A 13,830-nucleotide genomic window follows, 5' to 3' on the forward strand; every position below is an offset into this window, starting at 1 on the left:
ACGGCCCCTTCGTACCTGACCAAGCAGCCAGGTCTGGAGGAGGAACTCAGTAAGCAGAACGGCAGCAAGCGCAGCCTTTACGGTTTCAGCCGAGGTTTCCTGCTGGCTGGTGTGTGGGGAGCCCCGGAAACCTCAGTGCCCGCAGACCCCCCGGTGCGGGGAGCCCGCGCGAACCCCGTCCTTGGCCGGCGGCCACGCCCCGCAGGGGAAGGAGGCACCGGGAAGCGTTCCCTCGAGGCTGGCACAGCGTGTCGTGTCCAGAAGGGTCACCCGCGCCCCTCGCTGGGCCAGTTCCGTCGGAGAGCAGAGCGGCAACAGGANGTCTGGGAAGAAAGGGCGCGAGGCAGCCCGGAGTGGGAGGTGTAGACGGACGAACGGCGGTCGCCAGGTGAGCGCGCCTGTGTGTCTTCGGAAGGAACACCTTGTGGATTTCGACTTCTATGTTTTTATGATTGCACAGTGTGATCTGCTGTTCCGTGTTGACGGAAGTTTTGTTTTCTTCTGAATTTGTCTTCTCTTTTTCTGCATCTCTTTCCCTTCTCCCTGCTTGTCAAGGAAACCCACATCCTTCCTAGTGATAGAACTAAAAATGTGTTCCCATTGAGCGGAAACCTAGGTAGCGTGATACATCCTATCGAACACCGTTAGAAACGACTCCCGATCGTTTGTACTTTTAATATTACAGTTTAATTCTTTATACCAAATTAATTTATATAGGTCATTTTTCTATAAAAATCCCTTCCTGGGGATGCATGGGTAGCTCAGTCAGTTAAGCCCCCAACCCTTGGTTTTGGCTCAGGTTATGATCTCACAGTTTGTGGGTTCAAGGCCCCTCTTCAGGCTCTGCACTGACAGTGTAGAGCCTGCGTGCGATTCTCTCTCTCTCTTTCTCTCTCTCTCAAAATAAAAATAAGTAAACTTAAAAATAATTTCTTTCAGATCCAATGTTTTTATGGGTGAATTTAGCTACTTATTTATTGAACAACCATATGAATTTTGAGATGTGCCAGACGCTGCTTTAGGTGGGAGGGATCCAGCAATGAAGAAAGTAGTCGAAGGCCTTAAAATCTTGTTGCTCTGAAGGTGTCTCTCTCACTTCATTCTTGTCCTTCCCCCGGCCGAGGTTTACCCGGTCTCAATTCCCCACCGCACCCCTGACTTTAGATGTGGCTCCTGCTCTCTGCCTACTTCTGGGTTGTACTAACCAAGGACCTAAGGAAAGAAATTGCCATGCCCTCAAGGAAACTACCATCCAGTTGGGAAGAAACAGATAATAATAAGCAAACCAATTAAGCACTGAGTAAGCAGGTTGGGTCTTCAATGCTCTATATTAGCATATCATCTCTCAGACACACTTTCTAACTGGGAAAAATGAAAGTGGAAGGGAATGAGTCCACGCATACCCAAAAAAAAGTAGCTACTTGTACAGACAGCAGCGTAGAGTAGAAAGGGTCCTGTCTTGTGAAATCTGGTTTAAGCTCTTACACTCTTTTTTTTTCTTTTATAGTTTATTGTCAAGTTGGTTTCCATATAACACCCAGTGCTCATCCCCACAANTATGAGTCTCATGGTTTGCCTCCCTCCCTCTCCACAACTATTTTCCCCCTCCTCCTCCCCCATGGTCCTCTGTTAAGTTTCCCCTGTTCCACATATGAGTGAAAACATATGGTATCTGTCTTCTGCCTGACTTATTTCGCTCAGCATCACACCCTCTAGTTCCATCCACGTTGCTACACTTGGCCAGATTTCATTCCTTCTCATTGCCATGTAGGATTCCATGGTATAGATAAACCACATCTTCTTGATCCATTCGTCCGTTGATGGACACTTAGGCCCTTTCCATGTTTTAGCTATTGTTGAGAGTGCTGCTGTGAACATTGGGGTCCATGTGCCCCTGTGCATCAGCACTCCTGTGTCCCTTGGGTAAATTCCTAGCAGTGCTATTGCTGGGTCCTAGGGGGGTTCTGTTGTTAACTTTTTGAGGAATCTCCACACTGTTTTCCAGAGGGGCTGCACCAGTTTACATTCCCACCAACAGTGTAGGAGGGGGCCCGTTTCTCCACTTCCTCGCCAGCATCTATAGTCTCCTGATTTGTTCATTTTAGCCACTCTGACCATCTTGCACTCTTTTTGTGAGCCAAGAACAAGGGACTTAATTCAGTGTCCTTCATTATTTTTTATTATTATTGTTATTTCCTCTCTTAACAAATGAAGGGTTGAGGTAGATTGGGAAACCTCCGGGAATTCTTCCAGGCTTAAAACAAAATGAGTCTTTTATTTTTGAATTTCTCACAATTTCTCAGAGTTTTCTGATGCAGGATAATAATGAGGGAATAGGTTTGGATTTAGCTGGGGAGATGGTCACCTCTGGGCAAGAAGGGAAACTGGGGCTGGGATAAAGGGGTTTCCATCCATCCCTTGACTTCAGCCTCCTTTCCTGAAGGTGCTCTTACCCCCTCAGCTCAGGTGGCCTTCACTACTTTTCTTCTGCCTACGAGGCCACCTGAATTGGGTGTGTGGATTTCAGCCATCTCATGTTGCGAATGCCACTACCTAAGAGTGAGTTTTCAAGGTAACAGAAGGATCTCCCTATGCTCATGGCTCCTTGAGCCCTCATCAGTCTCTGTCGTGGCCCAACTTCTAAGAATTGTCTCCACCCACAACTCAATCGGTTTCCTCAGTTATAATTACAATCTTTCTTGCGGTACCCAGCCATTCTCAGTAATGGCCATGATCAAATCAACTTGAACACAGTGATTTTATGTTTCAAACCTGCACTTTTTTATTAACTAAATTGCTGGCAAAGATTATAAATGAAAAGGAAGCCTGTTTTAATTTTCCTTCTGTTATAGCCTCAGCATAGTAAACTGCCTCATCTGTATATATTTATACAACAGTGGTTTTTAATGTCGGCAGGTAACAAAATATATAGAAATATGGTGCTATTTCTAGAATGCTGATCTTAATTCAAATCATTACATGTGTGTAATTCTAGGCAATTTTAGAATTCTACTAAGAAAAAATTGTAGCAGATGCTTAAAGTAAAGTAAAGGAAAGTATGTTTCAAACTGTACATTGTGGCCATAAAAACCACATTGGTTTTTTTAAGCCACTTCACTTTCTAGAGAAAGCTTCCAAATTATTAGCTTTTGTCTCATCAGTTTTGAATGATTTAGCTCAATGTACTGTATTGTTGGTTAAATGCAGAGTTTTGTGTTGAACAACTCCAGGAGACACCTTTTATTTTATATTCATAGTATGCTATCAACTCAATGATGAAAAGCATCTGCCACAGACGATAATTTGGAGTTTGGAGACATTGATCTGAAGCTTTTCTTTTTTTAAAGCTTTTCTTTCCTTAAAATCTTTTAATGTTTATTTACTTTTGAGAGAGAAAGACAGAGTGCAATTGGGGTGGGGCAGAGACAGATGGAGACAGAATCTGAAGCAGGCTCCAGGCTCTGAACTGTCAGCACAGAGCCTGCTGCGGGGCTCAACCCGCAAACCATGGGATCATGACCTGAGCTGAAGTCGGACGCTCAACCGACTGAGCCACCCAGGTGCCCAGGAAGCTCTTCTTTTCTGACAGAACTCAGCTACCAAAGCCATCCCCAGTTTGTGTCCTTTGGGTCAGCTTCTCCAAAGTTCTTCTTAAGTCAGATGGGGCTGGCTTGCCTAAGGGCTCAGTCCAGGCCTCAATTTAGTGCTCCTTCTGGCCAGTTAGAGGCTAAAGCAGCAGGAAAGAGCTTATTTATCTGAGTAGTAGAAGTGACAGGTTTGCTTCCGATTCAAGGAAGGAAGAGGAGGGGTAAGAGAATGCTAAATATTTACCTCCATTACCTTGTTTTCCATCAGATTCATAATCAGATTCCACAAATCCAGCCAGTCTGGTCTCAAGCTGTCCTGCCTCTGACCTCTGTGGGTCTTTCCTTATAGGTCTCCATGTCTGATTCCTTATAGTGTTCCTGGGGGCTGATCATTAAGTATGGGTCAAAATGCATTCTGGCAGAGGAAGAAGAAAGAAGCAGAGTATCCTCCTAGAATATTCGTAAAGCCCGGAGGTGCCAACAATGAAAACACAACCGGATTATGAAGTCTCTAGTCTTCAACCTTGGGACACGTATGGGGTAGAGATTTCCAGAGGCTCGTCTGGACACATAGAAAGCCCAAAGACCTGGCAGGTAGAGGAAACGATGAAAGGATATGCACATTATGAATTCTACAAAGTAGCATCTTCTTCCTTATCCTCATCCATCCAAAAATCAACTGAAAAAAAGGGGGACCAAACATCCAGTCAGCCTTACGAATGGTGGAAAACTGTAGGGAGAGAGGTGGAGATTCAAGATATATAATAGTAGTCTTAGCTGAAGTGCTACCTAGCTTCAATCTGTGCTTGAGTTTTCTCATCCGTAAGTTATGGGGGTGAGGGTTTTTTCTGTTGTTGTTGATTTCAAAAGGCTGTTCTGGCTCTTTAGGATTCTGTAGCATTTGTGGAGCACATGTTGCATTTCATAGTGGGCAGAATAACCAATGGAAGGCAGGGGTGCTGTTTTTATTGTTTCTTTTTTTTAATTTTTAAAAATGTCTTTATTTATTTCTGACAGAGAGAGAGAGATACAGTGTGAGCAGAGGACGGTCAGAGAGAGGGGGAGACACAGAGCTAGCTGTCAGTACAGAGCCTGACGCGGGACTCGAACCCATGAACTGTGAGATCATGACCTGAGCGGAAGTTGGACGCTTAACCGACTGGGCCACCCAGGCGCCCCATTTTTGTTTGTTTGTTTGTTTGTTTGTTTAGCAGCGCGTGTGGCTGTAGTGACCCAGAAGAAACAGCAGTGGTTACGTCATTTACAGCATGGGGATAGAGTGGCTTTTTGATATTGAGAGTTGAACTTGTGTCTGCAGCCCTTCTCGAAGTCCAAGCATCTCTGCTATCACCAAGTGACCTTGATTTCCACTTCTTGCCCTTGTCCTCACCCACATTCCACTCTTAGGATAGGCTAATAATGGATTCAAGAGGTTTCACATCCAATTAGGTCTCTTGATTTATCTTCTGACCCTGGGCGAGTCTCCCTTTTCACTCAGACCTTAGTTTCCACATAATGAAGTTGTTAAGACAGCCATGGATTACTCTGAACTGGGTTTCTATTATACAAGTGAAGATGGGGCACCTGGGTGGTTTATTTGGTTAAGTGTCCGACTTCACCTCGGGTCATGATCTTGTGGTTCGTGAGATCGAGCCCCGCATTGGGCTCTGTGCTGACAGCTTGGAGCCTGGAGCCTGATTCAGATTCTGTGTCTCCTTCTCTCTCTGCCCCTTCCCCACTCACAGTCTATCTCTCTGTCAAAAATAAATAAACACTAATTTTTTTTTTTTTTTAATGAAGATGGGGCACCTGGATGGCTCAGTTGGTTAAGAATCTGACTCTTGATTTTGGCTCAGGTCATGATCTCTTGGTTCATGAGTCTGAGCCTCGGGTCAGGCTCTGTGCAGAGAGAGACTATGCTTGGGAGTCTTTCTCCATTTCTCTCTCTGTCCCTCCCCTGGTTGTGTTTTCCCTCTCTCCCAAAATAAAGAAGTAAACTTAAAAACATATATTAAAAAAATGAAGATAACTTTGAGGAGTATACCAGTTCTGTAGGATCGGGAAGAAAGAACTATTAACAAGCCAAATGTGATTTTATAATTATCTGTAAGGCACCACTTCTTCAGCCCCACCATATTTGTCTTTCCAAGTCTGCCCTTCTTGGGTTCTTCAATCAATGTTGAAATTGACTATTTTTTAAATAATTTTCTTTATTTGGATCCTCTCTCTCTCTCTGTCTCTCTCACTTAATATAGCTAATGGTTTGTCAATTTTATCTTTTCAGAGAACCAGCTCATAGTTTTATTAATCTTTTTTTAAATTTTTTAAAAATAGTTTATTATCAAGTTGGTTTCCATATAACACCCAGTGCTCATCCCCAAAAGTGCCCTCCTCCATGCCCATCTCCCCCCTCCCCCTCTCCCACCCCCATCAGTCCTCAGTTTCTTCTTGGCATTCAAGAGTCTCTCATGGTTTGCCTCCCTCCCTCTCCTCCACTATTTTCCCCCTTCTTCTCCTCCATGGTCCTCCGTTAAGTTCCTCCTAATCCTCCTATACGTGCAAACATATGGTATCTGTCCTTCTCTGCCTGACTTATTTCGCTCAGCATAACACCCTCAAGTTCCATCCACGTTGCTACACATGGCCAGATTTCATTCTTTCTCATTGCCATGCAGTATTCCATTGTATAGATAAACCGTATCTTCTTGATCCATTCGTCCGTTGATGGACACTTAGGCTCTTTCCATGTTTGGGGACATGTAGCCCAGTGTTTATAGCAGCACTCTCAACCATAGAAATGGACTATTTTTAAATCACTGAGTTAGCCTTGACCGGGAAATGGAGGCCAAGCTGACTGAAAAATGAGGGTATGAGTTTATGTTATCTACAAACAGATGGGCAATAAAAGTTTGATAGTATTGGCAAGGTCACAGGTTGTGGGTTTATAGATACTCAGATAGTGTGTGAGATAAGTCACTAACAAAAAGACATTTATTGAACCCAAGGCTAAAACTCTCTGTGTCAGATGGAAGTCCTTTGTAAGTTTTACATCTGAGTTATGGGATTTAATATTGCCATTGGGGACTGCTCCTTTGTGGCTTTCACTTAAGCCTCAATCAGTAATATTTTGGGTGCCCAGGGAGCAGTGTTGCATTTATGTGGATAGGAATTCAGTGTTGCAGAAGCATTTATATGGATAGGAATTTAGAGATGTGACTCTGGGTACCATCTCTAGTCCCACCAAATTCATGGCAGCGTAAAAAATCAGATGAACTCCGGCCCATCTAAGAAAATAACCTGGGTGCCGATGCTAAGAGCTACAAAATGTGGTACTCTATGGTGTGTTCCTTGATCCAAACATGAGAAGAATCAGAAGTGACCTTTCAGTCTGCTCTGGTACTAGATGTAGATAGCATGTCTGGCCAGCCTCTAGGAAGCATGTACTGTCCAACCTCTTCTAGAACAGTCATTTTCAGAGATACAGCACTCGGTGGCATCTCCAAGTCATACACAAATTCTGGTTTAACCTTTAGAGGCCATGGAACTGTAAATGTTATCATCAACAACCAACGAGGCTTGCACCCTGAAAACTACAAAGTATCATTGAAGAAATTTAAAAAGGATCTAACTTCTTAGATATTCTAAGAATATTCTTAGAATTTTCTTAAGATGGCAGTACCCCGTCAATTGATCTGTACAGTCAGTGTCATCTCTACCCAAATTCCAGATGGCCTTGTTTACAGAAATGGTCAAGCTGATTCTAAAATGCACATCGTAACATAAGGGTCTTAACATATCCAAAACAATAAAAAAGAGAACCAAGATGGATGACTTATGTCTAATGATTTAAAAACTCACTAAGTTTTTATTTATTTTTTATTCTTTAACGTTTATTTATTTTTGAGAGACAGAGCATGAACAGGGATGGGGCAGAGAGAGAGGGAGACATAGAATCTGAAACAAACTCCAGGCTCTGAGCTGTCAGCACAGAGCCCGCCGCGGGGCTCCAAGTCACAAACCACAAGATCATGACTTGAGCCCAACTCAGATGCTTAACCGACTGAGCCACCCAGGCACCCCTAAGAACTCACTAAGTTTTAAAGCTAAGTAATTAAGACTGTGTACTATTGGCATAAAGTTAGACATGTAGACCAATAGAACAGAATTGAAGGTCTTGAAATAAACTCACACTTATGGCCATTTGACTTTCTACACAGGGCCATCATAATTCACTGTGCAGACACCCTGGATCGTCACATGCAGAAGAATGTAATCGAATGCCTCCTTCCCACCTTATGCAGACATTAACTCAAAATGGGCCAAAGATTTAAATGTAAGAACTAAGACCATTATTCAGCCACAAAAATGAATGAAGTACTGATTCATGCTACAGGATAGATATGACGGTTAATTTTATGTGTCAGTTTGACAGGGCTGAGGAAGGCCCAGATGACGGGGAAACCTGATTTCTGGGTGTCTCTGTGAGGATGTTTCTGGAAAAGATGAGCATTTGAATCAGTGGCCTGAGTAAGGGAGATCTGCCCTCACCAATATGGGTGGGCGTCGTCCAACCTGCTGAGGGCTTGAGGAGAGCAAAAAGGTGGAGGAAGGGTGAATTTTCTCTCTCTTGAGATGGGACACCCATCTTCCCCTGCCCTCTACCATCAGAGCTGCTGGCTCTCCGGGCTTCGGGCTCTAGGACTCACACCAGTGCAGTGGTCCCCTGCTCTCAGCCCTTCAGCCTCACACTGAATCGTATCACCAGCTTTCCTGACTTTCCAGCTTACAGACAGCAGGTTGGGGGACTTCTTGGCCTCCGTAATCTCATGAGCTAATTCCTATAATAAATCTCCTTTTATAGATTTGCCTATCTACGTATCTATATCTATATATCTACATCTTTCTCTCTTATTGTTGCAGTTTCTCTAGAGGACCCTGATTATTACAATGGGTGACCTTAAATGCATGCTAAGTGAAAGAAACTAGACACAAAACTACAGATTATATGATTCAATTCATATGAAGTGTTCAAACTGGGCAAATCCATAGAGAAAGAAAGTAGGTTAGTGATTGCCAGGGGTTGGGGGGAGTGGGCATTGGGGAGCGACTACTATTGGTACAGATTTCTTGGGGGGGGTGATGAAAATATTCTAAAATTAGATGGCAGTGATGGCTATAAAATTTTGTGACTATGAAAACCACTGATTATACACTTTAAAAAGGGTGAGTTCTCGGGACGCCTGGGTGGCTCAGTCCATTTTGCATCTGACTTCGGCTCAGGCCATGCTCTCATGGTTCATGAATTCGAGCCCCGCGTTGGGCTCTGTGCTGACATCTGGGAGCCTAGAGCCTGCTTCAGATTCTGAGACTCCCTATCTCTCTGCCCCTCACCCTGCTCACACTCTCTCTTTCTCTGTCACTCAAAAAATAAATAAGCATTAAAAAAAATTTTTTTTAATGGTGAGTTCTCTGGTATGTGAATCATATCTTAGTCAAAAAGAAAGCAATATTGAAGATAAGTCTAATTTTGCAAAAAACAAAAAAAGAATAGAAAAAAAGAAAAGAAAAAGATTTTCAAGAATCTGCTAGGAAGATGATATACTGTAAGAAAATAGATTCCAAAGCCACACAGCCTGGGAATTCCAAATCCCTGTTACTAGCTGCGTGATCCAGAGCAAGTTACTTTACCTCTCTGTGCCCCAGAAGTCATGTTTGTCATTATAAGTATATGCCATAAAATGTGCCAGGCTCTAGTGGGAAGCAAACACGAGTATCAAGGAAGCTGTAAGTGACAGTTGCGGAAGAACAGAGCAGGGCAGGGTCCAAGGCAAATTGCCTCATTGGGTTTATTGTCAGAACTCTGCTCCAGGTTGACTCATGGAAAGAAACAAGGTTTAGCAGGAAAGGAGCAGAGATAATATGGATCCAAGATATGATATCTATATTTAACCTTTCCTGGCCCTGGAAAAGATCCAAAGCTATGTTAGGAGAGACATATAGAGGAGGGAATCGGAGCAAGGGATGGTGAAAAGTACTGGATACATGTTTTGTTGTTCAGTTTAAATAAATATTAGACACGAATTTTGAGGGGTTTCCTCTGGTTTTAGACAATAAACTTAAGATTTGTTCTCCGGTCCTGTCTCTACTGGGATCTTGCTTCATCTTTCAATTAAAAATAAGATCAAATAGGGGCACCTCGTGGCTCAGTCAGTTAAGCATCTGATTCTTGATTTCGGCTCAGGCCATGGTCTCCTGGTTCATGAGTTCGAGCCCCACATTGGCCTCTGGGCTCAAAGCGTGAAGCCTGCCTGGTATTCTCTCTCTGTCTTTCTCTGTCCCTCTCCTGCTTGTGCTCTCTTTCAAAACAAATAAATAAACATTTAACAACAACAAAAGAAGATCAAACAAAAAAAGGTCAAACAAACATCTCTGAGTTCATGTCACTGCCACATTTTTATTCCCAGGACAAATCAAGAAGCTTGGACAGTGGCAGGTGTTTCTAGCAATATTCACACTCTTTATTTTATTATATTTATTTATTTATTTTTCAAATTTTTATTTAAGTCTAGTGAGTTAACATACATGCAATATTGGTTTCAGGAGTAGAATTCAGTGATTCATCACTTATATACAGCACCCAGTGCTCATTATAACAAGTGCCTTCCCTAAAGCCATCACTCATCTAGCCCATCCCCCTCCCACCTCGCTCCATTAACCCTCAGTTTGTTCTCTCTCTTTAAGAGTCTCTTACGGTCTCTCTCTCTCTTTCCTCCTCCCACATGTTCATCTGTTTTGTTTCTTAAACTCTACATATGAGTGAAATCATATGGTATCTGTCTTTCTCTGAAGTGTTTCGCTTAGCATAATACACCTAGCTCCATCCATGTCATTGCAAATGGCAAGATTTCATTCTTTTTGATTGCCAATACTCTATTGTGTGTATATATATACACATACATATACATATATGTGTGTGTATATATATATATATGCCACATCTTCTTTATCCATTCATCTGTCGATGCACACTTGGGCTCTTTCCATACTTTGGCTATTGTCGATAGTGCTGCTATAAACATTGGGGTACACATGTCCCTTTGAAACAGCACACTGGTATCCCTTGGATAAATACCCAGTGGTGCAATTGCTGAGTCATAGGGTAGTTCCATTTTAATTTTTTGAGGAACCTCCACACTGTTTTACAGAAGGGCTGCACAGTTTGCATTCCCACCAGACGTGCAGAAGGGTTGCCCTTTCTCCGCATTGCTGTCAGCATCTGTTGTTCTCTTGAGTTGCTAATGTTAGCCGTCCTGACGGGTGTGAGTGGGTATGTTATTGTGGTTTGGATTTGTACAGGAATCTTCTCTTTTAAACTTCCCAATTCCTCACCAACCCAATGTAACTTACAATGTTAGTTTTTGTTTCTTAACACATATAATCATTTGTCCGGCTAAAATTTATTTTTGCACAGGAATGAAGATCTAAATTATTATTGCTAGGTGAATAACCGTAATATGCATATTATGCATAATCCACTTAATGATCACCAATCTCAATAGTTCTTGACCTTGCTGTAATTTAGTATCTCCTGGGAAGTAGTCCCTTTCTTCAGTGCTGGTAAGTGAAATCCTAATTATGGGATATGTAAACATCATAATCTCTTCTAAGGTGTTGGCCTAACCCCACATGGGTATCTTTTAGAAAGCGCCCTACAAGGTGCTAATGTGTAGCCAGGTGTGACAATCTGCTTCTTTTGTTTCATGCTGACTTCTTTATATTAAATTCCCAAGTGTGTACTTTATTTCTGTACTCTATTAATCTCACTCTCTATTTTTCGGTGTCACTGTGGAGGCTAGTGTGGGTGTTAGGCTTTGTAACGTATTCAGGCCTAGAACATGCCCCTTGCCTCAAATTTTGTTTTGTTTTTGGAATGAACAACATGACTGCATGTTGGGATGTCACTAGTTCTCTTCCTCATCTTGCTGGAGCTGTAAGTTTTCAAAAAAAAAAAAAAAAAAAAAAACTGTACAAGCCCTTCTTGAACTTCTCAACTTACTCACACATCTTTGAAAAGCTACGTAAATTTTCTCGCTATCCTCACTTTCTGTTTATTTCCTGAACCACCCATTTCTCTGGCTCTGCTACTGCCTTACACTACTCTTTCTAGTAGATGAGTGACCTCCGTTCTGCTTATATCCACTGGGCCACTTCTCTGAGTGTGTGACGTGAGATAAGCTAACTAGGTTTTGGAGGTAAATTCTAGGTAAAGGTGGACAGTTTGGTGATAGACTCAAATGTAGGCAAGATTAAGCAGCTTGGGTTTATTGTGTGGTGAGCAGAACAGTAGGGGCGAGAGGTGGAGGGACTTGTGGTTGGGCACGAAGTAGAGTATGGATGAGGTAATGGCCATTATTCAGGCACAATACCATCAGGGCATTCATCAGGAGGGGGGTGCCTTTCCACTTGTAGTAACCAGTCTGTAGTGTGTAGTCCTTATGTCATGAAAAAGGGTTGCTCTAGGCAGAGAGGACAGTGAGGGCCTATCTACCTGTGAGACATTCAGGATAGGACTCCAGATTCGAGGGTGCTTGGGCACTAAGCATGAATAACTGGACAACCTTACGATAAATGAATGACCTTCTCAAACTGAGGAGCATGATAAGAAGAGTAGGGAGAAGGAGCTGAGACTATTGATCTCCTTATTGCCTCCATCAAGATTAGTTCAGGAGTTTTGCCCGAGACTGGGTAAAAATTTAGCCTGCAGGTAGGTGGGGTCAATGGAACCAGCTAGAAGGAGTCGGGAAAGTTAGAGACAGAGGTGAATTAATTAACTAAGTAATAATATATCTATGTAGCATTCTATCCGTTTTATACCTTAGTTTATAGCATGATACTCTTTGCTCCATCTTGTTTATGTCTCCCTTCCTCAACATGGTTGTCAAATTCGGAGACCTCTTAGCAGGTGTAATACTTAGACCGTCAAATCATACCTAGTTCCTGTATGAAGTCATAAAACCCACATTACTTTATGATTACTTTAACTTCCTCTTCACACACAGGACTACGTATAGTTAGATCTACAAATATTATAAATATCTTGACCATAGATGTTTTGTTTTGTTATCTGGAGTGATATACCCTTGCCTGATCGGTACAGCTATGTGACTAGCTCCCAACCCGGGAGACACGTGAAGAAAGGAGGGAGGAAGGGAAAGACCACTGCATATTGATGTCAGTAATGGGTCTGACACGATGGTGGGTATTTTACATAAATTATCCCTAGAGCTTTCAACAGCCTTGGGAGAGAGATATTCTTGTTTCCACTTACAGGTGGAAAAACAGAGGCTCAGAAAGCTAGAATGACATACACAGTCATGAGGAATGTTGGACGGGAGATCCAAATACAAGTCTGACTCCAAATCTTCTCTTACCACCACCCCATGGGAAATCACAGGCAGAGTGCGGATAGGAATGAAGTTTGTGAGTTTCTGGGGCTGCCATGACCTGGGTAGAAAGAGGCAGGTCTGAAGGGCCTTCAGAATTTGAGAGGCAAGGCCACATAACTGGTAGAGGGGACTTGCTCATTGCGCTGCCCCCTTTTCCGGTGTGACTCATTTCTTGCTGCTGTCTGTCGTTCTTCATTGCCCTTGGGAGAGAAACAGCTGTCCTGCTCCCTAAGCTGGGAAGGGAAGGCATGGCAAGGTCAGGTGTTGTGCCTCTGGATGCTTGCTGAATCCCCTCTCAAACCAGCCTAGAACCTCAAAGCTCTGATCCTGTTATACCATAGCACCAGCCCGTGCTATGTCATCTTTCCCAGCTTCCGGACCGCTCGGCTCTGAGGCACACCGACCCTCTCTTAAGGAGGGACTCTGCTGTTCGCTCCCTGCGGTGCAGAGTGAGGTTCCCAGGGGCGTCTTTTTCACCTTGCCACACGTTTGTCCTTGTGTACCTGGGATTACCTTCTATGTATAGAATCTGTACAGGGACACACCCTGTATGACACAGCCCTGAGGTCAATGGCAGTTGAGCTGATTTCCTGCTTGTGAAATCCCCTGTCCGTTGTCTCTCTGCCTGCCTGGGTCTGGGACTCAGGAATGAGAGTATGAGAGAGTGTGTGCACGTGCGTGTGTGGGTGTGCGTGTATGTGGGTTCCCGCAGTCTTTCCCAGAATGCCTTCCTTCTGTCCTTTTCAGGGTGGCTCTCCTGTCCGCCCGAGGGCAGTGTGCTGGAACAGGCTGGAAGA

General features: G+C 43.3%; 1 protein-coding gene across 1 annotated transcript in view; it reads left to right on the top strand.

Annotated features, from left to right (window-relative positions):
* Positions 1–321: 321 nt before the first annotated feature.
* STYK1 (serine/threonine/tyrosine kinase 1) overlaps positions 322–13,830 on the top strand; it is a 37,988-nt gene continuing 24,479 nt past the window's right edge. Inside the window, exon 1 of the mRNA XM_077764715.1 lies at positions 322–388. The gene's annotated coding sequence lies outside the window, so the exon portion shown is untranslated. The remainder of the gene's footprint in view (positions 389–13,830) is intronic.

The sequence above is a fragment of the Crocuta crocuta genome, unplaced genomic scaffold (assembly GCF_008692635.1).
Source record: "Crocuta crocuta isolate KB4526 unplaced genomic scaffold, BGI_CrCroc_1.0 scaffold1180, whole genome shotgun sequence".
Taxonomy (NCBI): domain Eukaryota; kingdom Metazoa; phylum Chordata; class Mammalia; order Carnivora; family Hyaenidae; genus Crocuta; species Crocuta crocuta.